The sequence below is a fragment of the Octopus bimaculoides genome, chromosome 13 (genome assembly GCF_046866305.1).
Source record: "Octopus bimaculoides isolate indiv1 chromosome 13, ASM4686630v1, whole genome shotgun sequence".
Taxonomy (NCBI): Eukaryota; Metazoa; Mollusca; class Cephalopoda; order Octopoda; family Octopodidae; genus Octopus; species Octopus bimaculoides.
In genome coordinates, this window is record NC_142940.1 from 9,367,349 (window position 1) to 9,394,848 (window position 27,500).

The 27,500-nt window shown below is 38.7% G+C and overlaps 1 protein-coding gene across 3 annotated transcripts in view; it reads left to right on the forward strand.

Annotated features, from left to right (window-relative positions):
- LOC149132804 (uncharacterized) overlaps positions 1 to 27,500 on the forward strand; it is a 243,292-nt gene that overhangs the window by 18,206 nt on the left and 197,586 nt on the right. For 2 of the 3 annotated variants that reach the window (XM_089362027.1, XM_089362028.1), the window contains exon 2: positions 16,007 to 16,098. The exons of the other annotated variant lie outside the window; for it this stretch is intronic. The gene's annotated coding sequence lies outside the window, so the exon portion shown is untranslated. The remainder of the gene's footprint in view (positions 1 to 16,006; positions 16,099 to 27,500) is intronic. 3 annotated transcript variants of the gene reach the window in all.

A 27,500-nucleotide genomic window follows, 5' to 3' on the forward strand; every position in this document is an offset into this window, starting at 1 on the left:
TTACACCACCTGTCTTCGTCTGTTGTTGTTTTTTCGTATATTCTCCCATATATATGTATATATATATATATATACATACACACGTACACAGAGAGAGATAAAGATAGCTAACCCCTTAATCTTTTCTGCTCTAGGCTCAAAATTTTGGGGGAGGGATCCAGTCGATTAGATCGACCCCAGTACACAACTGGTACTTAATTTATCGACCCCGAAAGGATGAAAGGCAAAGTCGACCTCACCGAAATATGAACTCAGAACGTAAAGACGAACAAAATACCGCTAAGCATTTCACCTGAGATGCTAACGTTTCTGCCAGCTCACCGTCTTACACATTAACGCATGTGTGGATATGCGTGTGGATATGCATGAATGTTTTGTAATTGTGAGGACATTTATATAAATGTCTAATGTGTAAGCCGTTATGTGTGTTTGTGTTCACATGTAGTGTGTCCATTTGCGTGCAGCATCATAATGTGTGCATGCCTGCACATGCCAATATGCATGGTTGTGTCAGCATGTGTTAGCAATTTGACAATGTGTTGTTCTTTCAGAAAGTGTGTCTGCAAGAGTATGATTTTCTTCAAAAGCCTGTGGTTACACAGCTCTCATGTATGAGTGTTAGCACGTGTGTGTGTGTGTGTGTGTGTGTGTGTGTGTGTGTGTGTGTGTGTGTGTGAATGTATAGATTCTTGAGAATGACTATCTGTTTATTTATGCAAATATATACACACACTCACACACACACACACACACACACACATGTGTGAGTGTGTATAGGGAGGGTGATATTTACACAAATACGTATTTACACACATATATATATATATATATATATATATATATATATATATATAAATGAGAGAGAAAGACATTTACATGAATGTGTATTTATACATACACACCCATATTTATGTAAGAAGGGGAGTTTTTTTTTTTTTACTAAACCTGTCATATTAAAAACACATCATCTGTTTTATTATTATTATTATTATTATTATTCAAGAATTTTCATTTTTTTTTTTATTAGTTCTTCACATCTAGATTGGAACAATAACATTCCTAACTCCATTAATCTTTTGCCGTTTAGAGAATTCCAAAATCCCTTTTCCAAAATAATATGCAGTTCCAGAGATATTACCATTGTATAAATTTAAATCCAGCATTGAGGATCTTTATTGGTCATAAAAATTGTTCCCAAAACCATTTGTGATTTACTGCAAAATATGTCCACAGCACACCATTAATAGACCTTTCTTTTGAATTCTTGATATGCCAATAGACTAATTGATTTAAGATTATTATTGTTCCAGACTAAAGATAAAGGGTCCCATAAGTAAATAGGAAGAATCCTTAATAAAAATCGAAACTGAGTGTAGTTTTGTGTGTATGTGTGTGTGCAGCATTGGATCAACTATTAAGCAAAATGAGCACATGCTTAAAGCATCAAGGGAGGTGGGGGGCACTGCAGAAATGGGAAATGGTTTAAGGCACAAAAGAAATGACTTTAACCCTTTCGTTACTGTATTTATTTTGAGATGCTCTGTGTTTCTTTCAATTCCTTTAAATATTACAAAGGATTTAGTAAAATAACTTAGTTACCATTCAGCTAGTGTTAGGAACATAAATTGTGACTAAGGTTTGATGGAAGATTTTAATTCAAAACTTATGAAAACAAGACATTTGTACTACAGAGCCAGAGCCGGTTTCAGCCGGGTTGGTAACGAAAGGGTTAAACTTGCTAAAATGATATTCAAAGTGGTTTACATAATCATTTCCATGATGTGTGGAAAATAGACATGGGGAGTGTCTCTTGATGGACCATTTCATGATACATTGACCACTCCTCAGAGGAACGACGGTGATGAAAGATTAGACTTGCAGTCATTGTAGCCATATTGTCTGTGTTGTTATTGTCTTTAAGAAAGGCATGCATAAATGCCATTATTGCCATTTCTCCCTCCCTACTTGTTCAGATCAGAAAGATTAATCAGTTCTTGACAGTGTACCCTCCTATCACAAAAGTGAAGCACTTGACTGTTTGTGTTATCCTAGAGCCGTTGTTTATCAAATGCTACATTACACACAGAGGTGAGCTGCAAGAGGTGTAGCTAGGTGTGTTGTGGAAATGATAAAATTACATTTCAAAAATATGGAGAAAAAGGAAAAAGAAGAAAAATGCTAACTGAAATTCTAAATATATATAATGTCTAGATAACTGTTTCATTTATTGAATAAAATATAAAAGTACTTAATAATTTTCTGTAGTTTAAGTTGTTTATAGTTAGAAGCTAAATATAGCTTCCAATATTAGTATTAGAAGATAGTATTTGTATAAATACTACTTTTTTTTATCTTTTAAACTTTATGCACAACTTGTATTGAAATATATCTATTTCTTCCTAAAGTGCACGGCCAGTGAAAGAGAAGAAATTTCGGAATTATTGCTTGACAGGAATGTGTGCGTGTGTCCTTATGTATATGTGTGTGTATCTATGTATATATATATATATATATATATATATATATATATACTCTTTTACTCTTTTACTTGTTTCAGTCATTTGACTGTGGCCATGCTGGAGCACCGCCTTTAGTCGAACAAATTGACCCCAGGACTTATTCTTTGTAAGCCTAGTACTTATTCTATCGGTCTCTTTTGCCGAACCGCTAAGTTACGGGGACGCAAACGCACCAGCATCGGTTGTCAAGCAATGTTGGGGGGACAAACACAGACACGCAAACATATACACACACATACATATATATATACATATATACGACGGGCTTCTTTCAGTTTCCGTCTACCAAATCCACTCACAAGGTTTTGGCTGGCCCGAGGCTATAGTAGAAGACACTTGCCCCAAGGTGCCACGCAGTGGGACTGAACCTGGAACGATGTGCTTAGTAAGCAAGCTACTTATCACATTCTTTTACTAGTTTCAGTCTCTGGATTACGGCCATGCTGGAACATTGCCTTGAAAAGCTTCGTAGCTAAGCAAATTGCCCTCGGTACTTTTATTTTTTTTTTGAGGGGGATACTGATTCTATTTATTCTATCAATCTCTGTTAAACCAACACTGGTTATCAAGTGGTGGTGGTGGTCAGGGAGACAACTACAGATAAAGACATACACACTGCCTTGGAAGATTTTAGCCAAGCAAATTGAACCCAGTATCTCGCTAGTGATGGGGGCATAAAAAAGCACTCAGTACATACTGTAAAGTGATTGTCTTGTGGAAGGGCCTCCAGCCATAGAAACTAAGCCAGAGCAGACCCTGGGGCATGATGCAGTTCTTGAGTCCATTGGTAAAGACCTCTTTCAGTCATGAATGACCATGGGATTGTATCTAGAAAGTTCCCCTTCAAGACACAAGTCGAGGCAAGGTTGTTTATGGAAGACCAGCAGTCGCTCATGCATACCAGCCTCCTCTCTCCATGCCACCGATGTTATCCAAAGGAAAGGTAAAGGGGCCGATACAGCTTGGCACCAGTGATGTCGCAACTCATTTCAACAGCTGAGTGAATTGGAGTAACATGGAAATAAAGTGCCTTGCTCAAGAACACAACATACAGCCTGGTCTGGGAATCAAACTCACTACCACAGGATTGTGAGCCCAAAGCTCTAACTACTGATCCATGTGTCTTCACATTGAACCTATCAGATCCTGTCAACCATTCAACCCATGCCAGCATGGAACATGGACATTAAAGATGATCATGTTGATCTATATTCACATTTATGTATGTACATACATATATGTATATGCATACACGTATGTATATAAGTATGTATACATATGTGCATACACGTGTGAGTATTATGTAAACAACTGTTTAAATGATGTTATATATGCACATACATGTATTTATAAATAATTTCTATATCTAAAAACACAAACATACATATATAAGCACATATACATACATGTATTTATGCATGCACGTAAATATACAATTGAGTGCACTTGACTGTGTGTGTGTGTATATGTGTGTGTGCGCTGAAGTGTTATGCGTATGCATTAGTGTGCACTTAAACATCATGTATATGTCTGTGTGTGCGTATGTTTACAACTGCAAGTAGGTGTTAATTGAGATTCCTTCAAGAAAACAAGCTTGTGCAAACACTGATTTGTCTTGCTCCCTCTCCTTGCCCCCCTCTCCCCGCTTCGTTTCCTCCGTTCGTTCTATATCTAATTACAAATATCAGAACGGGGAATGTTGTCACTTTGGTAGATTGGCAGAATTTTTCATCAAAAACACTCATTCGATGCCATCTATTCAACACAGCAACTCCTTTGTCATTCAAGTGTTTTCGCAGATGTCATTTTGTCACTGAAGTAATTTTATTCTGCACTTGTAGACAAGGTGTTGGGTGTATACGTAATATTATTTGACTGCTATCGCGATCTTGATTAAAAAAAAAAGTGCCTTTGCAGTTGATATATGACAGTTGCCATATTTTATGCATACAAATGTATATATCTTATATAAATCTCAGACAAGCGCAGGGATGGCTGGTTTGGTTTAGGAATCTCAGTTTGCAATTACTTGGTTTCAGGTTCAGCCCCATTGTGTGGTAGCAGTACCTTGGCCAAATGTTTTCTACTATAGCTACAGCTGAATGCTCTTCTTGATGCCAACTCCCATCTATTTCCAAGCAAGGCAATGTTTCTCCATGGCCAGACATGTTTTAGTAGAATATTGGAAATGGATGATTGGAGCCTGTTACAAACAACATTCTGGCTTACCAGTCTTCAGTCAAACTCTCTAACCCATTCCAGCATGGAAAGCGGATGTTAAATGATGATGATGATGATGATGAACGACACTGCTTGTATGACAGTGACACTCATTTACAACTATCATGCGATATCAAGACAAGAACACACACGTGATGGGCCTCTAACAGTTTCCCCTCTTCAAAATACTCTCACGCAGCTTGGTCAACCCTGTGCTATAATAAAAGATAGTTGTTCTTGTTCAAGCTTCCATGCAGTGGGACTGAACCCAAAACCATGTGGTTGGGAAACATATGTCATATTCACACTGCCATACAGTTTTTTTTTTTTTTTAAATAGTCTCTGCATTTGGTAAGTTAGTACTAACTTTGTTACTTATTTCTTTATTGCCCACAAGGGGCTAAACATAGAGGGGACAAACAAGGACAGACAAAGCGATTAAGTCGATTACATCGACCCCAGTGCGTAACTGGTACTTAATTTATTGACCCCGAAAGGATGAAAGGCAAAGTCGACCTCGGCGGAATTTGAACTCAGAACGTAACGGCAGACGAAATACCTCTAAGCATTTCGCCCGGCTCACTAACGTTTCTGCCAGCTCGCTGCCTCTAGTACTAACTTTGTTACTGATTGACTAGTCTTAACAGATTCAATAGAAAGGAATAGCAATGTTAATTTAAATCTGTCATTGTCGATAGTGGAAAGTACATACGCGAGTTCAGACAACAATAAAAAAAGAAAAACAAGCAAAATTACAAGAACAATTCTGTCTCAGAGTTGTGAACCAAAAGTGAACTCCTTGTTCATTCACCTCGAACTAATACTGCTGTAAGTTATACTCCAGCACTGCACATTTTCCCCGGCTTCTGACGATGGTGTCTGATGTCACTGATAGGCCAAGCCATCCCTCCGTTCACATGGGTTGGGAACATTACTACTTCCCAACTCACTTTGCTCTGTACCTTGGTACATCCCACTGCATGCTATGTGCATTCTCCCTCTCCACCCATGTACATCATGCACCCTCCTTTGTAAAATTAGCTAGAAGGTTTGTCAGCCATGCATTAGTAGTACATGTGTTTATATATATATATATATATATATATATACACACATATTTATATATGTATATGTACATATATATATATGTATGTATATGTATAAATGGAGAGATAGATAGATAGAACTGTATGTATGCGTGTATAAGTGTGTGTGCATGTGTATGTGCAGAACTGCACATACCCATATGCATATTAGGCATATGCATGCAGGCACATAAACAGATGTGTTTGTGTGCATGCATGCATGCGCACACATGCATGTGTGATATCTGTCTACGTGTATGTGCAAGTAAACAAACATCACATGAAAGTGTATTTAAATCTATAAACACTTAGAGTAAAAGACAAAAAAAAAAAGAACGAATTTCAAGATACCGACACATGACCACACACACACACATGCATGTACACATGTGCACACATGCGCACGCGCAATTTCGTGTTTGTGTAGAAATTAATGTATATTTTCAGTTTGGAACTTTTCCTCATCTATTAAAAAAAAAAAAAAATTTAAAAACAGTTATGGAATTTGTCTATCACTCTAAGTAAAATCTTTTCAATTAAACTGTACGTAACGGTATGTTTGTGCAGATATCTGCTCATGTGTGTTTGTGTGTGGTTATGTAAACAAATGTATGCGTAGGAAAATTTTTTTTATTATTTTCAAGAAGAGTAATGGATGGCTACACAAGTAAATTTCCAAACTTTGAAATGAAAGATAGTTTTAAATCTTAATAATAATAATAATAATAATAATAATAATAATGACAATAACAGTGCTAGTCGTAATAGTCATAATAAAAATAGGAAATACTAATCTTAATAAAATAAAAAGAAGAAATGTCCTGATGCAATATCAGACAGTGGCTTTCATAGCTTCTGATCTTAACTGATTGGAAGTGTTATCATGGACATGTTTTGTCTTGGTATTAAAGACAGGCTATAGCAAATATTCTGCTCAATACCACAGGTTTGCTTGGTCAATAGCTTCTGATCTTAACTGATTGGAAGTGTTATCATGGATATGTTTTGTCTTGTTTATAAAAGACAGGCTATAGCAAATATTCTGCTCAATACCACAGGTTTGCTTGGTAAATACCACAGTTGCTTGGTCTTAACTAGTTGAGCATGTCTCTTAGTGGCTGACGATATATAGATCTCTGATCACAAGCAGAAGTAGTGAGGGAGCATCATAGACATGTGTTGAGAGGAATTCTTTGAAGTTTGAATAATTCACCCCTGGAGACATGGGTATTTTTTTCCTCATCCTTAACCCTTTAGTGTTTAAACCGGCCATATCTGGCCCAGATATTTTACATGTTTTATATTCAAACTGGCGATATCTAGCCTCTCACACCTAACCTACATTGTCATTCTAAAAATAAACAATCACATCATTAAAACCTCAAAGCTATAAGATAATGCATGATTAATTCAAAACAATTTGAGTGAAAAAGTATTACATTTAACAGAGTAATCTGAATACTAAAGGGTTAAACAACTTTTATTCAGGGACCTTTTTAGCAAGATGGGCTACTCGACCTGAAGAAAATGTACCACCTGCAAGGTCACGTGCTGTTCATCTTCATATAAGGTCACCGTTTTGTGCATACGTAGTTGTGATGCATGTGCCCGATGTCCCCTTATCAGACAGATAGCCATAATGGATATATTGGGCTACATATATTTGATGGCATGTGCTGCTCTCTCACTCAATTATAATGATAGTTCCAAATTTTGGCACAAGGCCAGTAATTTTGGGAGAATGAGAAAGTTGATTACATTGATCCCCAGTGCATAACTGGTACTTTATTTTATCAACCCTGAAAGGAGGAAAGGCAAAGTTGACCTCAGCGGAATTTGAATTCAGAAGGTAAAGATGACGACATATCATTAAGCATTTTGCCTGGTATGCTAAGCATTTCGTCCAGCATGCTAACGATTCTGCTTGCTTGCCGCCTTAATAATAATAATAATGATAATAATAATAATTATAATCCTTTCTACTATAAGCACAAGGCCTGACATTTTTGGGGAGGCGACCAGTTGATTACATCGAGCCCAGTGCATAACTGGTACTGAATTTATTAACCCTGAAAGGATGAAAGACAAAGTCAATCTCGGCAGTGTTTGAACCCAGAACGTGATGACAGATGAAGTACCACTAAGCATTTTGTCCGGTGTGCTAACGATTCTGCCAGCTCACCCCCTTAATTATAATAATAATAATTATAATAATAATAATAATAATAACCAAATCAGATTGCCAAGCCATTGCGTTAGCATTGTGATCAGGTAGGTGGTGGTGGTGGTGGGAGGGGCTGTGTAGGCGAGAATTGTGATAACGCTGGTGGTAGTAGTAGTAGTAGTAGTAGTGGCTGTGATATGATAATGATGTGATGCATTGAGATGTAGAGCTGGTGGTAGCTGCAGCGGTGATGGTCGTGGCAGTGGTTGTTGTGGGGGTATGGTGAGGGTGGGATGTAGCGTGGACTGTTATTCAGCGCAGGCTACATGTTTTTTGGCAAAAACTCAGACGAGACAAGAAACAAGAGACAAAACAAGCTTCAGCTTTGGTTTTTTTTTACCCCCTGATACTTTTTCAGTACCGAAAAAACTTCATCTTAAAGCCTGAAGGCAGAAATGTAAAGATGATGATGACAATGATGATGATGATGATGGTGTTTGTTGTGTTGGTTGTGGCAGTGGTGGTGGTGGTGGTGGTGGTGGTGGTGGTTTTGATAGTTGTGGTGGTGGTGGTGATGGTGGCGGTGATGATGATGATGATAATTGTAGTGATGGTGGTGGTGGCAGTGGTGGTGATGATGGTGGTGGTGGTGGTGGTGATGGTGGTGGTGATGATGATGATGATAATTGTAGTGATGGTAGTGATAATGATGGTGGTGGTGGTGGTATCCAGAGTGAAGAGAAAAAGGAAGCGTTCGGATATGTAAAGTAAACATCTAGTGAGAAGACGTTCTTCACAGACAGTTGAGTGCCGTCACTGATAAACAAATTGTAATCATAATAATTTCCTTTATTTGCCATAGGGACAAAATAAATACACCAGTATTTAAGTACACTGCTGAAGACAAACATCTTCGGATGGCCATGTATATATATATGTGTGTGTGTGCATATATCTATGTATCTCTCTCTCTCTCTCTCCATATATATATATATATATATATATATATATATATATATATATGCCCTTCCTAACGCCAACCACTACACTCTCGGAGTGGTTGGCGTTAGGAAGGGCATCCAGCTGTAGAAACTCTGCCAAATCAGATTGGAGCCTGGTGTAGCCATCCGGTTGCACCAGTCCTCAGTTAAATCGTCTAACCCATGCTAGCATGGAAAGCGGACGTTAAACGATGATGATGATGATGATGATATATATATATATATATATATATAGGTGCAGGAGTGGGTGTGTGGTAAGTAGCTTGCTTACCAACCACATGCTTCCGGGTTCAGTCCCACTGCGTGGCATCTTGGGCAAGTGTCTTCTACTATAGCCTCGGGCCGACCAAAGCCTTGTGAGTGGATTTGGTAGACGGAAACTGAAAGAAGCCCATCATATATATATATATGTATGTGTGTGTGTCTGTGTTTGTCCCCCACCATCGCTTGACAACCGAAGGTGGTGTGTTTACGTCCCCGTAACTTAGCGGTTTGGCAAAAGAGACCGATAGAATAAGTACTAGGCTTCCAAAGAATAAGTCTTGGGGTCGATTTGCTCGACTAAAGGCGGTGCTCCAGCATGGCCGCAGTCAAATGACTGAAACAAGTAAAAAGAAAGATATTTAAACTGGCACTCTTTCAGTTACAGCAATGAGTGTTCCAGTATATATTTTAACAACAAAATCTTATGTTGACCCTGCAAGGATCTTATGGCCCCTGGTTGACAACCACTGTGGTAAAGCCTCCTTGATGTGAAGGAAATTATAATAAAAGACCGAGGCAACGAAGAACTTTAGCTTGCTGCAATAATCTAACTAGAGAAATTGGTAAATTACATCATCAACATTATCAGCATCACCATCATTGTTTTAACATCTACTTTTCCCACCCTGGGAACAACATATGTTAGTGTAGGTAAGACTGTGTGGTTGAGAACTTTGTATTCCAATATGCACACACACACACACACACACACACACACACACACACACACACACACACACATGTGATAAGCTTCTTTAAGTTTCCATCTACCAAATCCACTCTCAAGTCTTTGGTTCGACCACAACTGCAGTAGAAGACACTTGTTGAAGGTGCCATGCAGTGGGATTGAACCTGCAGCCAATGTGGATGGGAAGTAAGCTTCTTAACCACATTGCCACACCTGTGCCTATTAATATCTGATTTTCATTTTTATTTACTACACAAAACCAAAAAATACCTCATAGATGCTACCTGAAGGTGCCATGCAGCAGGACTGAACCTGAAACCATAGATGCTACCTATATATGATATTGTCTCTAATGAGGGACCTCTAAGCTGATGCTCAACCTACTGAAAATAGCAGGCAAATCTCTCTCAAATCACATGGTATCATCTTAAAAATCAAATCAAATTGGATAACACAGAGAATGAAAAAAAAAAGCTGGGATGGTCATAGTCGGATCTTCTTTGATCATTGGTTCTGTTGTCTGCTCAATCAGTGAACCACCACAGACCTAGAGCTTACACAACTACTACATGGCATAACCAGTTCCTCAACTCAACCATCAGATAACATTCCAAGTCTGTACAAACATTAAAAATCTTCATCAAACTGGATTGCACTACTAAATCAACAACTGACAATTAGTCCAGTTCTTTTTATTATTATTTTTTTATGTATTATTATTATTATTATTATTATTATGGCAAGTGAGAATACTTAAAATTCCATTGATAATGCCAATTTATCAAAATGTTGCTTAACCTAACCCTTTCCAAGACCACCACCACTGCTGCCCGCCACGTCAAAATGTTTATCTGTTGCAAAATTACTCGACAATAAACAGGTTAAAAATCTATGTTTGTATACATACGTACATATCACTGTCATACAAATCTGTGTGTATATATTTACATGCGCGTGTATGTATGTATGTGTATATATATCTTACCATCATACACATGCATGTGTGTGTGTGTGTCATGCTGTTTATTTAACTTACTGGCATCAGAAGTGATTGTTAAAACAGTTAAGTAGTGGTGGTAGTAGTAGTAGTAGTAGTAATTTTTACAATACTGTCTCCAGCAGATGTGGATTAATTCATTGACAACAAGAATTGCAGTTACCATAGCTATAACTGTTAGAAGACAGTGCTGCCAGAATCGGTCCACTGTGAAAGAGTTAAGTCACCGACATGACAATTTACAGCAAAAACAGCTTTCGTTATATGCATCATCAACAACACACCATGTTGCCAAAAGCTGTTTGTATACAAAAGCATTAACCATATTGACAGCAATATTTTCAGTAAGATAAGATATACGTAATAGTTACGCAGTAGAATGGATGGCATATTTGAACAACTTTATTTTGGTTTTTGTTTGTTGGGTTTTTTTTAATCTACTAATATAATTAGCAGTGTGTACATCCATCTCTCTGTTTGTCCATCCCTCTGACATGTACATCAAAGGCAATTAGTTACTATTGTATGTCTGCTGTGTCAGAATATCATAGGAAACACTGGTCAATTGGTTGTTTAGTCGGCTGAGCTGTGATGCTGTCACTGTCAGTGAGTTTATGTGGAAACACTGACACGTCATTTAATTGTGCACCTCTCAAACTGACAACTACCATCATGCGACACTACCACCAAAATCATCATCATGTTTTAATGTCCACCTTTCAATTCTCACATGGGTTAGATAGAATTCATTGAGGCAGATTTTGTAGTCGGATGCCCTTCCTGTAGCCAACCCTCATCTGTTTCCAAGTTAGGTAATATTTCCCCTTAGTGAGACATGTCTTGGAAGATTGGAACCAAAGACACCGCTTGAATGACAGTGACACTTGCTTATAGCTATCATGGGATATTGAGGCAAGGAAACGGTAACATACACATACAACCAAATCTACTCACAGGGTTTTGGTCAGCCCGAGACTATAGTACAAGACACTTTCCTGAGATGCCCATGAAGTGGGACTGAACCTTAAGACAAATAAAACTGTGTCCACAAAATTAATTTTTTCCTTGATTTTGAGCACCGAAATGAAGCCTCACTTGCTACATTAACTGGTTATTAGGTTTTGCTCAATATTCTTCTATCCAATGCTCTCTCTCTCTCTCTCTCTCTCTCTCTATATATATATATATATATATATGTGTGTGTGTGTGTGTGTGTATCTATATATGTGTGTGTGTATCAATTATATACTCATATAATGATGCAACGACAGTTTGTGTATAAAGCTTGAAACACGTGTACCGCGGAATCCTTTGTGTTCTGTTTTCATTTTACGTTTTAATATGTGTGTGTGTAGATATACACACGTATATATACCTATATATACATATATATGTGTGTGTGTGTGTATACATATGTGTTGATGCACTCAATGTGCAACAATTAGAGCATTTAGATTTCAGCTCTAATGATGATCACAATAAACTCCCCCACCATCACATATCTACACAGATCATCTGTTTTTGTGGGTGAGCTATCACATAATACAAAGATTTACAACTACACATGTATACATACACACACACTTATATGTTTTCATCTGTGTGCGTGTGCGTATTTTGTAAAAGACTTGATTTGAAATCTTGTGTTGAATCTGATTGTTTTGCTTTGAATCGTGCTGCCAATGAAAGCACATATCTTAATTAACTAATTGTCTGTAACTATTTGTCTAATTAACTGCTAGTAAAACAATTAAAATACAACCAGTGCATGTGTTTTTAATAGACAGCATGACCTCCCTTCCCAACATGCAACAAATGTGTGTGTGTGTGTGTGTGTGTGTGTGTGTGTGTGTGTGTGTGCTTGGTTATGAAAACGAGGAAAACTCTCTCAATGCAAGTTTTAGGTTTTATTTGTTCATTACAAGCAGATGATTTCTTCCATTGTTACTTTCTGAGTTTGGTGTGAGAAGTGGTGTGATTCTAAAGGTAACAGAATCATCATTATTGTTACCTGAAAGATTGTAGGTTCTGGCGCTCCTTTAGTTACAACAGCATGAGTTCCAGTTGATCTGATCAACAGAAGAACCTGCTCGTGAAATTAGCATGCAAGTGGCTGAGCACTCCACAGACATGTGTGCCCTTAACATAGTTCTTAGGGAGATTCAAACTGACACAGATTGTAGCAAAGCTAGCTCTTTCGAATTACTGGTACAACCATAACTTTTGCCAGTTGAGTGGACTGCGGAAATGGGAAATGAAGTGTCTTGCTCAAGGACACAACACATTGGCGTGAATTGAACTCACAACATTGCAGTTGTGAGACAAATACTCTAACCACTAAGAACTGTGTGTTACAAGAAGCTCACTGACAACAAAAGGAGGTTTTCTTCTGGCACAAACAAGCATTCTGATCGGTTCATCAGTTTAGTCTTCACTTCTCCTCTGATTTTCTTGTTGGGACTTTACTAAATTTCACAAAGTCTCTATGCAGAGAGTGTTAACCTTTTCGTTACCATATTTATTTTGACATGCTCTGTGTTTCTTTCAATTAATTTTAAATATAACAAAGAATTTAGTAAAATAACATAGATATCATTAATCTAGTATTAAAAACATAAATTGCAACTAAGGCTTGATGGAAGATTTTAACTCAAAACTTACGAAAACAAGACAATCGTACTACTACAGAGCTAGAGGCGGTTTCAGCCAGGTTGGTATCGAAAGGGTTAAAATGCCAGCAAAGCTCACAGACACTGCTGCTCCCCCATCTCTCTTGTATTATTGTTGGCAATTTACATGGTACCTTCTGTCACTCTTCCACTGATGAATAATTAAAAGCTGCCATCATCCTCACCGGAATCATTGTATGACAACTTTATCTGCTCTTATACATATATTTATTAAGTCTTAAACATATGCTCTCATTTGTCTGTGTTTAATGAATGAACGAATCCAGTATGTCTTCAATTAATCATTAATTAATGTAAACATAAATATGTTACTTATATTCTCCATTGATTTATTTTGTTTGTTTCCATATGTTTGTTTCTCTTTTTAGCATTTATGGGGGGAAGAGGGGGTAGCAAAGTTATGAATGACTTTATTGTATTTTAGGAACGTATATTCAGTATCCTCATTGTTCCTTTTAAAGTAACATAATAACAGTCAGTCAGTCATCAGACAAATTGTTCTTTAAGCGTTTTCCATTCACATCGGTACAGATGTGGCTGTGTGGTAGGAAGTTTGCTCCCAACCACATGGTTTCAAGTTCGGTGGTCCCACCGCATGACACCTTGGACAGGTGCCTTCTACAATAGCCCAGGGTTGATCAAAGCCTTGTGAACGGATTTGGTAGATGGAAACTGAAAGAAACCCATTGTGTATATATACATATGTATATATGTCAGTTGCCATGATAGATCGCTGACCAAAACATTCAATTTTTTTTCTCCGTGTTTTTCTCCTTGTTTTCTCCGTATTCTTTCTGTTGAAGAGCTTAGCTCGAAACGTTTAAGATTTACTCTATTCCCGAGCGTTAAACTAATACATCCTTTTGTTGTTTACACCACCCGTCCTCGTCTGTTGTTGTTTTTTTCGTAAATTCTCCCATATATATATATATATATATGTCATCCTGACTTCCTACCTGAGAAAATGTCGATGAACATAGACAAGTAATCTCAGCCGGGAAAAAACATCTTGAAAACCATGTGACCATTATTTATGTATTTATTTAAGCTGACATCTTAACAGTGCAAATGTTTTCTATGATGCCAAAAATAAAGAATTCATTTGCATAAATAAACTCTGAAAAAAGAGTAAACAGATCGAGTGACTACTAAAAGAGAAGCAAACATTGATTGATTACAAAGTCTTAGATGTACCAAAACAAACAAGATGGTCATGGCTGGAATGCCTTTGATCATAGGCCTACACAACCAGTTCTGATATACAGCTAGATATCATCAACATTGTTTCTCCTTTGTGCTAAGCAGTATTTCTTTTATTTCTACTAAAATTTTTATTACATTTATTATTTTCTGTTATTTTATTTATTATTTATTATTATTTCATTCATTATTGTAGTTGTTTTTGTTGTAATTATCAAAGCAGCAAGCTAACAGAATCGTTTTGTTTGCACACTGAATTAAAATACCACCAAGGTTGGCTTGCTCTTTTAGTTCTTTCATGGTTGATAAAATAAGTAGCGGTCAAGTACTCCAGTTGATGTAACAGACTTGTCCCCTTCCCCAAACTTTCAGACTTTGTGCCTATATTTTTTGTCAAATCATCACATACAACACAGGAAACAAGCATAACTATTCTAAAAACCAAGACACCTATAATTCTCTAGAATTTAAGAATACTATTTCCAATAAAGCGACTTTTTCCTCCGTAACTTAACATATTTATTTTCTTTTTTTCTGTAACCTACAAATAAATTTCTTCATGTCCCTTTCTCTCCCACATATTGGAACTAACTCTTAAAGTTGTTGTTTTTTTTTTAACACCTCATGGATTTCTTTTTTTTTTTTTTTTTTTCTTATTTTCTTTAACATCTCACACTCTGCATATCATCAAAATCCTTCCCCCCTTCCTAGAACATCGCCAACTGAAGTTCCCTCTGCACCAAGATTATTTTCATTTTGCAGTCACAAACCTACAGCAGTTACATCAGTTTAAGAATGCCTACAAAAGAAGCCTTTTTTTCTTCCTCTTTTGTGTTTAGGGAAAAGGGTGGGTAATAACTCTAGTTTTCTTTGCACCCAAACTCCCTAGATTGGTGAGAGTGATGTACCTGATACACAACTCAAACATCTACTGATTTATATCGATGTCTGCAGAGAAAAAAAAACATTATTTGTTACCCTAAATCCTCTTATTATTAATGATAAAAAATAGAGATCCTTGTAGTTTCTGACAAGCCAACTAGTTTCCATGACAATTAATCCCAGTTCCTTACCTTCAATTCCTTACCATATATTTAAACCATTATTTACCTTATTTTTATAGACACTTTTATATTGTTTATTATATATCTTTTTTCTGTTTCTTTTTTTTTTCTCAGGTAAGAAGTTCCATGTTTCTTTTGGTTTCAATGAAATAACTAATATATATATATATATAGATTCCACTAAAGAAAAGAAAATCAAGATAACAGTAAGTTATTTTTCTTTTTCGTCTAAGTGCATGGCTCATTGTTTTACACTTGGAATAAGTATTCGCAGTATTTCATTAGAATATAAGTATGTTATTTAACAGAGTTATATTAAAGAAGGTAAAACAATATTGAAATGAAGGCAACATTTAATAGACCAAAATACGTTTTTGGCTTTTAACTGTTTTTAATTCTATATACAGCATTATATATAACAAATCACAGAGAGGAAACTTTGACGATCAGACAACGTCTATGTATACAAGATTTTTTGTGAATTTAACATTTTTGTAAATTGGGTTGCTATGAAAGCGTTTTCATATGGTAAATTGACTTTGAATGGTAAAAAAATATTTATGTTCAATGGATCCCCGACTCTCCTGAGAGCAACATACAACAGACCATGTGTGAACACTAGTGACTTATTATACAGAGAAACTTGTTAACAGATACAGCAGGGAAGGTACACATCAGCCATTCAAAATCACACAAAAGTTGTTATAGTTGCTTAACCCTTTAGTGTTCAGATTACTCTTTCAAATGTAATGCTTCTTTATTCACATTGATATGAATTAGTCATGCATAACCTGTTTGTAGCTTTGGGATTTCAACAAAGTAATTGTTTATCTTTAGAATAATATTGTAGGATAAGTGTGAGAGGCCAGATCTGACCAGTTTGAAGATGAATTACAGGTAGATTATTTTGGCTGGATATGGTCAGCTTAAATGCTAAAGGGTTAAATGTAAAAAATAAAAAAGGATACAAGGGTTTGAGCAGGGGCTGCTATCACTTTGTGCTGGTCGCTATTTGAGACCTCAGGTGTTCTCAGAACCTGCACTTCTGATTTCTGAGAATCTGCATTTCCTGTGTACAAGCCTTGCCCCATCCACCTCACCTATTGTTCACATTGCAAAGCAGTGGTTCCTGACCGTTGTTTACCTGTGGGCCCCTTTGATTTGGGTGGACCGTCATTGGCATTTTGTGTTAAACCCTTTAGCATTTAAACTGGCCATATCCACCCAAAATATTCGACCTGTTTTATGTTCAAACTGGCCAGATCACATCATTGAAATCTCACAGCTATGAGAATACACGAATAATTAAAAAAACGGGAATAAAGGCGTAGGAGTGGCTGCGTGGTAAGTAGCTTGCTTACGAACCACATGGTTCCGGTTTCAGTCTCACTGCATGGCACATTGAGCAAGTGTCTTCTACTATAACCTCGGGCCGACCAAAGCCTTGTGAGTGGATTTGGTAGACGGAAACTGAAAGAAGCCTGTCGTATATATATATATATATCATCATCATCATCATCATCGTTTAACGTCCGCTTTCCATGCTAGCATGGGTTGGACGATTTGACTGAGGACTGGTGAAACCGGATGGCAACACCAGGCTCCAGTCTAATTTGGCAGAGTTTCTACAGCTGGATGCCCTTCCTAACGCCAACCACTCAGAGAGTGTAGTGGGTGCTTTTACGTGTCACCCGCACGAAAATGGCCACGCTCGAAATGGTGTCTTTTATGTGCCACCCGCACAAGCCAGTCCAGGGGCACTGGCAACGATCTCGCTCGAAAATCCTACGGGAGCCAGTCAGGCGGTACTGGCAACGGCCATGCTCAAAATGGTGCATCTCATGTGCCACCTGCACAAGAACCAGTCCAGGGGCACTGGCAACGATCTTACTTGGCTTGCCGGGTCTTCTCACGCACAGCACATTTCCAAAGGTCTCGGTCAGTAGTCATCGCCTCGGTGAGGCCCAATGTACGAAGGTCTTGCCTCACCACCTCAGCCCAGGTCTTCCTGGGCCTACCTCTTCCACGGGTTCCCTCAACTGTTAGGGTGTGGCACTTTTTCACGCAGCTATCCTCATCCATTCTCACCACATGTCCATACCAGCGCAATCGTCTCACTTGCACACCACAACTGATGCTTCTAATGTTCAGCTTTTCTCTCAAGATACTATATATATATATATATATAATGTTTGTGTGTCTGTGTTTGTCCCCCCAACATTGCTTGACAACCGATGCTGGTGTGTTTGCGTCCCCATAACTTAGCGGTTCGGCAAAAGAGACCGATAGAATAAGTACTAGGCTTACAAAGAATAAGTCCTGGGGTCAATTTGCTCGACTAAAAGGTGGTGCTCCAGCATGGCCACAGTCAAATGACTGAAACAAGTAAAAGAGTAAATAAGCATTACATCTGACGGAGTAATCTAAATGCTAAAGGGTTTAAAAAATCGTCTTATATTTTCTTAATTAAATATCTTTGGGAATCGTATAAAAATGATTGCTAAAATATTTTGTGTGTTGTAGTTTATTGCACATAAATTTTAATTATAAAATCTTACGTGGACCCCAACGGGTCATATGGACGAAAACTGAAAATCACTGCTGTAAAGTTTTCACTGAACGAGCAGAGAAAATGGAGTGTTATGAGGTCCCTCTAGTCCTGGTCTTGTCAAGGACCATTCAATCCCGGTAGTGTTGATGCCACATGGAAATACGTCCAGTACTCTCTTCAGGGACTTATCATAATGAAGGGCATCCAGGTGTAGAAACCAAGCCAAATGAGATATACAAGCATAAGTCTTTAGGAGCAATGGTATCTCCCAGTGGGAGGTGACTCGGATCGTGATAACACATCCACCCTTTTCCAGCACAGAAAGTGTACATAAAATGATGATGATGAGGTTGACTGTTTATATATCGGTTCAAAAGTGGAGTAAATTGGTTTACCGGCAGCTACCAACAGAAAACATCACTCTCCAACAAAGAATACTGCCTGAGTGATTAAGGTTTATCCCCCTTCCTCACAGCAAAACCAATTTATTCCCCTTTTGAACTGTTTATGCTTGCTAATTGCTGGCACAGACCATCGCTATTTTCCTTGGATCCTACTGCTAAGTTTATTTCTATATACATATGTGTGCTATTTGCATGTATGTATATATATATATATATATATATATATATATATATATATATATATATATATATGAGAGAGAGAGAGAATATTTTAGCAAAAGCATGGCTGTGTGATGAGAAGCTTGCTTCCCAACCACATAGTACCTTGGGTAAGTGTCTTCTGCTATAACCTCGGACTGACCAAAGCCTTGTGAGTGGATTTGGTAGGCAGAAACTGAAAGAAGTCCGTGTGTGTGTGTGTCTTTGTCTCCCAGTACCACTTGACAACCAATACTGGTGTGTTTATGTCCCTGTAACTTAGCAGTTCAGCAAAAAGGCACTGCTTGAATAAGTACTAGGCTTAAAAAATAATGTAAATATTGGGGTCAATTCATTCAACTAAATAATTCTCCAAGGTAGTGCTCCAGCATGGCCACAGTCTAATGACCAAAACAAACAAGGTAAAAGACAATTCCTAATAATATTTTAGGCATGGCTGTGTGCTAAGAAGCTTGGATCCAGGTTCAGTCCCACTGTGTAGCACCTTGGGCAAGTGTCTTCTGCTATAGCCTCAGGCCAACCAAAGCGTTCTGAGTGGATTTGGTAGACGGAAAATGAAGGAAGCCCGTCATATATATATATATATGTATGTATATATTTATGTCTGTCTTTTTGTCCCCCTACCATCACCTGACAACCGATGTTGGTGTGTATACGTCCCCCATGACTTAGCTGTTCGGCAAAATAGACCGATAGAACAAGTACTAGGCTTACAAAAAGCAAGTCTTGGGGTTGATTTCTTTGACTAAAAACCCTTAAGGTGAAACATGTAAAAGAAAAAAAGTATATCAAATAGATATGAGGGTCCCACAGAATAAAATAGAAAACAAGAAGGTCCTCAGGTAAAACAACGGTTGAGGAAACTCTGTTCCAGATTTTCATACTAAACCCTGGGCCCAATGTTTCATTCTGCTGCAAAAAAATGGCATTTCTCTGGACAAACTTCTCTTTCTGCTCACAGTTTTTTTTCCCCTTCAGATGCCAGCCTGTGACATGTTCAAATTAACTAAATGTCGGCAGCATAAATCCCATCGTTTTGGGAGTGTGACCCGCACAAAAGTCCCAGGAACTGTCTTACCCCTCATGCTCTCATTGACATTTGGGGGGGGGGGGGGTAGCGGGGGGAGAAAGGGGACAATAACAGAGTTTAGTGCAGTGGTGATAGAAACGACAGTGCAAAGACTCAGAGTATCAGTGGAGAAATTGTAACACCAGTAAGGTGGGTGGTGGTGGTGGTGGTGGTGGTAGTGGTAGTGGTGAGGTGATGACTAATAGTAGTAGTAGTAGTAGCAGCAGCAGTTGTAGGAGTCTTGGCAGTGAGGGTGATAGTAGTAGTAGCAATTGTAAGGTTGGTTGTAGTGGTGATTGTAGTAGTAGTAGTAGTAGCATTTGCAGGAATGGTAATGGGTGGTGAAAGTAGCAGTAACAATTACAAGGGTGGGGGCAGTGACAGCTTCACCATCATCATCAGTAGTAGTAGTAGTAGTAGTAGCAACAGCAGCAGCAGCTATGCAGTGGAGGGGGGGGGGTTGTGGTGGTGAGAGTAATAGTAGTAGTAGTGGTAGTTGTGGAATTGGTGAGGGGGAAGGGATCGTGGTGGTAATGGTAGTAGTATCAATTGCAGGAATGGTGGTGGTAGTAGTAGTAGTAGTAGAAACAGCTTATGTTCTTCCTTCTGTAATATCAATCCTTCCGCCCCCACACCCCCACCCACCCACACCCCACGTCAAAATATAAAATAAAATAGCAACACCCCCGCTTCCCCCCCGACCCCACCACGACCATCACTTTAAAGTTTATATGTTTCAATTAACCTCAAACCCCAGCTTCTTATTGTTATTCTTATTGTTGCTCTGTTTATTATTATTATTATTATTATTATTATTATTGTTGTTGTTGTTGGGATATTTTGGTTGTTTTAAAACTTTCTTGTCAAAACTTATGTGCTAAACACATGCTGCTACTACTACTACAACTACTACTACTCTTGCTGCTGCTACTACTACTGCTACTATTGTTACTGCTGCAACTACTACTACTACTACTATTGTTGCTACTACTACTACTGTTGTTGCTGCTGCAACTACTACTACTACTATTGTTACTACTACTACTACTGTTGTTGCTGCTGCTGCTACTACTACTACTACTACTATTGTTACTGCTGCAACTACTACTACTACTACTATTGTTGTTGCTGCTGTTGCTACTACTACTACTACTATTGTTACTGCTGCAACTACTACTACTATTGTTGCTACTACTACTACTGTTGTTGCTGCTGCTGCTACTACTACTACTACTGTTGTTGCTGCTGCTACTACTACTACTACTGTTGTTGCTGCTACTACTACTACTACTACTATTGTTGTTGTTGCTGCAACTATTACTGCTTTTATGCCAATATCCACTCCTACAGCCACCCTTAAACTAGATTCCTGCTCCCTCCCCCCTCCCTGCGCCACATGTATTTGTTCCATTACGACTGCTACCGCCACCACCCCCACCCGTTGTCGTCACTGCCCTCAAGGCAGAAGTTCCATCGTTATCATTGTGATAGTCATCAGTCTCTCTCTCTCTCTCTCTCTCTCTCTCTCTAACCAGGTTACAACATCCACAGTACTATCACTGTCATCACTGTCACCACCACTCCCAAAACCTCCTTCTCCATCATCGTGATTACCAACTATGACAACATCATAACCACCACCACCACCATCACCACCTCTACTACCATTGCCACCACCAACACTACAATCAGTAAAGAATTAAAGGAAAAATTGTTTTTAAAATGTACTATCTGGCATGGTTAAGAAGCTCGCTTTGCAACCTTGTAGCTTTGGGTTCAATCCCACTGCTTGGCACCTTGGGCAGGTATCTTTTACTGCATTCCCAGGTCAATCAATGCCTTGAGAATGAATTTGGTTGACAAAAACTCTGTGTGTGTCTTTGTATTTGGTCCCACCACCACCACTTGACATCCAGTGTTGGTTTGTTTATATCCCTTTAACTTAGTTTAGCAAAGGGGATTATAGAAACAGTACCAGATTTTGAAAAATAAACACTGGGATTGATCTGTTCACTTAAAGTCTTTCAGGGTAGTGCCCCAGCATGGCCACAGTCTTATGAAACAAGTAAAAGATAAAAAGGTTTGACCAAGTTATGTTTTAATCCTTTTAATACCTACCCACCTGAGACTGCCTTTGGTTCCATGATACAAATTTACCATTTCCAAATTATCTAACTTAAAGCTCTCCTTTATAATTTCACGTTAATATATGTTTGAAACACCAGCTTAATAATGGACAAAATTATTTTGCTAAATTCTTCATTATTTTCAAAAGTAATTGGAACAAAAGCACTGTATATCAACAGAAATATGGAAATGAAAGGGTTAGCAAAACTTTGAGGGAGTGAATCATCATTGTTTCTATATCTGCTGCTGCTGGGGCCATATAAAAAGCATCCAGTACACTCTGCAAAGTGTTTGGCATCGGGCAGGGCATCCAGCTGTAGAAACCAGGCCAAAATGGACAGCAGAACTTGGTGTGGTCTTCTGACTTGCCTGTTCCTATCAAACAGTCCAAACCCATGCCAACATGGAAAATGGATGTTAAATGATGATGATAATGATGATGGTGATATCCAGTTTTCACCATCCTAGAGATTCTGGGGTAGTAGCTGAAAGTTTTAGAATGTGTTAATCCTTTTGGCTATTTTCAAAATTAAACAAAACACACAACCAATGCATTTCATTCATCATAAAACAGTTCTCCATCTTAGGCACCAGCTTAGATGTAGAAGTTAAAAAAAAAATTCACACATTTTTTTGAATGGGTGGGGGTCTGCTCGTCCCTAAGGCTACAATAAGCCCCAATCTAAGACAAAATGTTATCTCTCCATAACGTATCTTCAGATTTATTGTCCAAGATGTAGGCAGAACTTTCTGGCTCTAATTATTTGTAATTAAAAATTTGTAATTAAAAATTTGTAATTTACAATCTTCGTTTAAATAAAAATATTTTGTTTAAATGTATAAGATGTCTGAGAGGAGTAGCTGTTATTAATAAGATTATAATTAGTGTTAATAATTGTTAATGAGATAATAATTATTAGAATATTAACCTCGTTTCTATAGGTTAATATTTGAGAAATGACATTTTTAGAGAAATATTTACATCAAAATATAAAAATTAGAATACCAGCCTTCTGTCTCTAAAGAGGTAGTTTATAATCCAAGCAATTATAATTTAATTAACATATTAAGGGTTAGAGAACATTTCATTTGAGATTTTTACAGATATGGCTCTATGGTTTAAGAAGGTCATTTCGTACCCGCATAAGAAATAATTCCTTGCTTAGAAATGGGTGAATGTTGGTGACAGGAAGGGCATCCAGTTTTAGAAAAATTACCTTAGCAAATTTCGTCTGACTTATGTGAGCATGGAAAAGTGGATATCAAACGATGATGATGATGATGATGATGATGATGATGGTGATGTGTGTTTGTGTGTCTGTCTGTGTTTAATGCTTCTCCAGAAACCCGTGTACAGGTTTGGTGATGCAAGCAGGAAAAATAGAACTCAAAATGTGTGTGCGTGTGTATATATATATATATATATATATATATATATATATATATATATATATATATATATATATATAAATATTTAGCAGAAAAAAATTGAGTGGCTCAAAGGCCAAGAGTTTTGTGCATTAGCATTTAGCAAACTTGCATATATATATATATATTTATATATGTAGGTAGGTAGGTAGAAATTTTTGTTTTTCAAATATTAACTAAAACTTTACTGTAATAACAACTTTTACAAGATGTATGGGAGGTCTTTTATCAATGGAAAAGAAAGAGTGACAGGAGAGAGAGAGAGTGTGTGTGTGTAGGTTAATCAGCAGCTGTTAAAGTTAGGGTGGGGAGGGGGAAGTTGATGCTGTTTGCCTTTTGGAAGACGGAAACAAAGAAAACAAAAAGAACACACACAAACACAAACACAACTAAATCAGAGAATTAAAGAGATGCTGTCATGAATGTATGCGATTGAAAAGTGCAAGAACAGCACTGGGAGGGTCAAAGGTGGAGGTGGGGTAGTGGTGGTGGTAGTAGTGGTGGTGGTGGGAGTGGTGGTGGTGGTGGTAGTAGTGGTGGGAGTGGTGGTGGTGGGAGTGGTGGTGGTGGTAGTAGTGGTGGTGGTGGTGTCAGTGATGGAATTGGTAGTGGTTGTGATGATGACGATGGGGTAGGAGTGGTGGTATTGGTGGTGATGATGATGTTGGTGGTTGTAGTGTCGGTGATGGTAATATTAGTGGTGGTGGTGGTTGCATTGGTTATGGCGATGGTGGCAGCAGTGGTAGTGTTGTTGGTAGAAGTGGTAGTGGTGGTGATGTTGATGGTAATGGTGGTGGTGGTGGTGGTGGTGGTGGGAGTGTTAGTCGTGGTGATGATGATGGATGGAGTGGTGGAAGGGGTCTCTTTACTTTATAACAGCAGTCAGCAGATGATGAAGTGAGTGGCAGGATGGCTGGCTGGCTGGAGGAGATATATGTGCAAAATAGCATGAGATGATGTGCTTGCGCAGTGTTGCTCCGTACTGCACTCATTCCCACTTCCTTTGTACTTTCGCATTCCGTCAATCCCTTTTCCGTCCGACCCTTTCATCTTTGCCAACATTCATTCCGCTTTTATCTAGATTCACGCAATAGTGATGATAATAATGATGATGATGGTGATGATGATGGTTGCTTTTATTTGCCACAGGAATATTTGATGATGATGATGATGATGATGATGGGAATCTACTATAGGTACAATTTTGGGGGAAGGGTCTAGTTGATTACATCAACCCCAGTGCTTATCATCATCATCATCATCATCATTGTTTAACGTCTGCTTTCCATGCTAGCATGGGTTGGACGATTTGACTGAGGACTGGTGAACCAGATGGCTACACCAGGCTCCAATCTGATTTGGCAGAGTTTCTACAGCTGGATGCCCTTCCTAACACCAACCACTCCGAGAGTGTAGTGGGTGCTTTTACGTGCCACCGGCACGAAGGCCAGTTAGGTGGTACTGGCAATGGCTACGCTCAAAACGGTGTCTTTTACGTGCCACCTGCACAGGAGCCAGTCCAACGGCACTGGCAACAATCTCGCTCGAATGTCTTTACATGTGCCACCGGCACAAGTGCCAGGAAGGCGACGTTGGGCACAGGTGCCATCACGATTTCACTTTCGCTTGCCCCAACAGGTCTTCGCAAGCCGATAGTACTTATTTTACTGACCCTCAAAGAATGAAAAGCAAAGTCAACTTTGGAAGAATTTGAACTCAAATTGCAAAGATGGACGAAATGTCTCTCAGCATCTTGTCTGACCTGCTAATGATGCCATCAGCTTGCTGCCCTATAATAGGAAAAATAATCTAGAATCCTTGTCCGGTAATGAATTGATCCCAAAATTTAATCAGTTTGTGCTAGTCACAAGGCCAAACATCCCTGAAAGTTTCATCCGAATCCATCCAGTGGTTCTTGAGATATCTTGTCCACAGACAGACAAACAAACACAACTGATTCTCTAACATTTCATCTTCTTTTTCCATCAAATCCTCCATGCCCACCACCACCACCACCACCTCTTCTGCATAGCTGTTTCCATCTGCTAGAAGATGCAGCCAGATCTCCCTCAAGTCACCCTCCCGTCCCTCAAATAAGGAAGGAAACATGGCAGGCTGAATAATGTGGTCCTGAAGGCTGCCAGAAAGACTGGCTGGTTCACAGCTGGATTGCTTTTGATCACAGGTTTGCCTGACCTAGGGCTAAACAACAACACACTTTCTCTCCCTCCCTCTCCCTCTCTCCTCTCTCATCTACACCGTTTCCTTCCTCATTCCATTCTCCTCTTTATTCCTGCCTCTCACCACAACCCTTTCCACCCCTCTCTCACTCACTCATATTACTTCATCCTTCTTTTCTTTCTTACTGCCTGTCATCTCCCTTCTCCCTCTTTCTCTCTCTCTCTCTCTCTCTCTCTGTCACCTCTTTCTCTCTCTCTCACACAAACACTGTCTCTCTCACTCACTCACTCACACAGTTCTTCTTCCTCAGTCACTCTGTTTCTGTCTGTCTTTCTCCCTCTCTCTCCCCCTCTCTCTCTCGGGTTCACACACTCATTCATACACTCATACACACGCACACACACACACACACACACACACACACACACACTCTCTCTCTCATATATAAAGCGGCGAGCTGGCAGAATCGTTAGCATGGCGAAATGCTTAGCGGTATTTCGTCTTCCGTTACGTTCTGAGTTCAAATTCCGACGAAGTCCACTTTGCCTTTCATCCTTTCGGGGGTCGATTAAATAAGTACCAGTTACGCACTGGGGTCGATATAATCGACTTAATCCATTTGTCTGTCCTTGTTGGTCCCTGTGTGTGTAGCCCCTTGTGGACAGTAAAGAAATAACACACCCTCATATATATTCGTACACATAGCTTCTGTCTCTCTTCTCCATCTTTCTCTCCCCTTTGTCTCTCTTCATTTCTTTCTGTATTTCACCCCCCTCCCTCTCTCTCTCTCAGCACACATTCTCTCCCTTACACCCTGTTGATCTCCTCCCACTCACTCTTTCTCTCTCCTCTTCCTTTCTTGTTTTTTTTTCCCCTCATTTTATTCCTTCATAATTTTCTCTCTATTTTTGTTTTCCTATTCTCCTTCTGTCTGCCTTTCCCCTCTCTCTCCCTCCCTCTTCCTCTCTTTCTCTCTCTCCCTCTCCCCCTCCCTCTCCCTCTCTCTCTCCCTCTCTCCCCTTACACACATCCACATAGTGTTAATTTTACCCCCTTTTTTTTACCTTTACTCCTCCCTTCCCCCTCTCTTTCCTTCCTCCCCTTCTTTTTTTTCCTTCCTTCTCCACCTTCACCTCCACCTTCTAACACCTATTCAACCATCCACCACCACCACCCTCCTCCACCACCACCACCACTGTATTTGTATCTTTAGTTTCTTTATTGTTGAGAAAACAAGAACACAATAAAAACAGCAATAAATAATAACAAAAAAATAATTAAAAAATACTCCCCTTTCATCGTCTCTCTCCCCCTCCCTCCCCTACACAGATCCTCTCCACCGTTTTTTTCTATCTTCCTGTTTCTTTTCCTTGGCTCCTTTGATCCTTATTTCTTTGTTAGTTTTTATTTTGGTGGATTGGGGGTTTCCACCTTCTTTCCTTCCAGTCATCACTATCATCATCATCATCATCATCATCATCACAACCTACATCACTGTAACCATTGTCGTTAGCAGCAGCAGCATCATCACCGACTCCCCCACTGCCATCAGCACTATCATCATCATCATCATCATAATCAACATCATTATAACCATCATTGTTGTCATCATCATCATCATCAATGCTA